Raw genomic sequence first — 2,938 nt, forward strand, 5'->3', positions numbered from 1 at the left:
GGATAGCGAGTGTATGAGAGAGAGAGAGAGAAGAATAGTAAGGGATAGCGAGTGTATGAGAGAGAGAGAGAGAAACTTTAGTGAATTTATATTATTAAAACACCTGTTTGTAAAGTTACAAAAGAAAAAAATTTTTTTTTCAACCGAATTAAAACTCAACCGGATAATTAAAATAATAGCATTTGGCTAAATAAAATGTTTAAAAAAAAAAAAAAAAAAAAACTTTTATTTTCTTAAAGAGTGAAAAAAAACGAAACCTGTGGAATGAATGAATGAATGAATTAATTAATTATTTTAAAATTAAAATTAAGTCATAAAATTTTAAACAAAGGAAACCCTTTCTCCTCCTCATCCTCTTCATCCTCGTTTTCCCCTCTTTCTCCTCTCTCTCTCTCTCTCTCTCTTTTCCGCTTCTAAATCCAGGGTTTATAAAGTTTTATCATTATTATTATTATTATTACTTAATATTACAACGTTTTTTTTTTTTTTTTTTTTGTTAAATCTTCTTACCATCGTACGTAGTGCATTTAACTTAATTTCGTTTTAAATAATATGAATTCTCTTTTTATGATTAAAAAAAAAATTTAAACTATAAAAACTTGCTAATAATATTCCATAGAATATTAATAATAATAATAATGATGATGATATATAAAAAAATTTTATTTAACCGCGAAATTTTAAAAAGTTTATTACGTTCGCGCGCGCACGACGCCATATTTATTTATTTTTCTAAATTATTATTACGAGGCGGCGGTGGCGGTGATGGTTTTACAATAAAACTATCAAACCGAAAAAAAAAACAAAAAAAAAAAAAAAACCGTTAAACGATTACGTCGATCACGTTTCGCGATTATAAACGACAAATCATCGCGGGAAAAAAATTAAATAACGGAATTAACGGAAAAAAAAATGAATTTGAAATGGGTCGTCGTCGTCGTCGTCGTCGTCGTCGTACATCCCGGGAAAAAGAAAAAAAAAATTTTTTTTTTTTTATTTCGGTCGCCATTTTGATTTTGTACCGTACATTTTTTCATCTATGAGTAAACCCCCTTATTTACCACGTTACTTTTATTTAAATAAAAATCAAGTTCGAATATTAAATTTAAATTTTCAATGGGATAAAAAATTTATATATAAATATATTAAATTTCAAATTTTCTCCCCTTCCCCTTCCCCTCCCTCAAACCCCCCGAAATTTACAATCGAATTTTTTTTACACTTATATAAACATTTATGGAAATTTTTGACACACGTGGGGGTTAATTGTTAATCCCACGCCGCCATTATAAGTTGGCGCCGAATAAAATTTTTTGTTTCTTTTGTTCCTATTGACACGTTCGAAATAAAACCACGTACCTGCATAATTAAAAAAAAAGGTCAAATCGAACCCGAAACGAAATCGAAATACTAACGATAATAATTATTATTACTTTTGTTTAAACAAACGCGTGCCATTTATTTACATACAACAACAACAACAACAACAAAATTATATTAACGCTTTATATAAAATATTAATAATTTTTTTTTATTTTGAAAAATGGTTTCGAAATTAATTTAAAAAATAAAAAATAAGGAAAATAAAGAGGAAAAGAAAATTTTAAAAAAAAAACGATTTAATAAAAAAAAAATTCCCTCGTAACGGAAAATAAATGTTGACGTCACTCACTGTTAATTCGTTTTAATATTTTTTTTATTTATTTTTTTTTTACGTGAGAAAAAAAAAAAAAAAAGTAATTAAAAATTTTTTTTCTTCCCTTTTTTTTTCTCATCATTCCCTGTTGATAAGTTTTTATTTTTGTTAATTACATAAATTTAAAATTAAAAATAAAATAAAAATTTTTTTTTTTATTTTTAATTTTTATGCGTATAAACAAATAATAAGCTCAAAAAAATAAAAAATAAAAATAAAAGAAAAATAAATGAAATAAGAAAAAGAAAAAGAAAGAGAGAGACACACACACACAAAAACACAGACAGAGCCAGAGAGAGAGAGAGAGAGACACACACACACACAGAGAGAGCCAGAGAGAGAGAGAGAGAGAGAGAGGCACACACACTCTCAGAGAGCCAGAGAGAGAGAGAGAGAGAGAGAGAGAGGCACACACACACACACTCTCAGAGAGCCAGAGAAAGAGAGAGAGAGAGAGGCACACACACACACACTCTCAGAGAGCCAGAGAAAGAGAGAGAGAGAGAGAGAGAGAGAGAGGCACACACACACACACATTCAAACACAGAGACACAGAGAGAAAGAGACACACACATGGAGACACACACAGACAGAGAGAGAGAAACACACACACACAGAGAGAGAGAGAAAAAGACACACACACAGAGCCAGAGAGAGAGAGAAAAAGACACACACACAGAGCCAGAGAGAGAAAGAGAGAGAGAGAGAGTGATGATGACGATGATGTGTGTATATAAAAAAAAAACATATTTAAGTTTTTTTAATAATTTTAACAATTTTTTTTTTAAATTAAATAAATTTTAATACGAATAATAATAATAATAATAATAATAATAATAATAATAATAATAATAATAATAAAACGTTATTTTTTCTTTATTTTCTTCTTCCCTCCCTCCCTTCCTTCCTACCCCTCTCTTTCTTTCTTTCTATCATTCAATAAAAATTAAAATGGATTCATTTAATGGAAACCGTTTTTTTACGTTTCGCTTCGTTTTCTTTTTTTTTTTTTTAAAATCAATTATTATTATTTTAAATAATTATTTCGGTCTATTTATTATTATTATTATTATTATCATTTCCCTATGATAGAATTATATTTTTCTTATCTTTTATCACGATTTTTTTTCCTTTTTTTAAAAAAAAAAAACAAAAAAAAAATTCTTTTTAATATTATTCAAAAATCGATTTTTTTGTGAATATTTTATGAATGTAAATAATAATTGTTTAAAATAAATAAAT

This window comes from Pediculus humanus, genomic scaffold (assembly GCF_000006295.1).
Source record: "Pediculus humanus corporis 1103172108215 genomic scaffold, whole genome shotgun sequence".
Taxonomy (NCBI): domain Eukaryota; kingdom Metazoa; phylum Arthropoda; class Insecta; order Psocodea; family Pediculidae; genus Pediculus; species Pediculus humanus.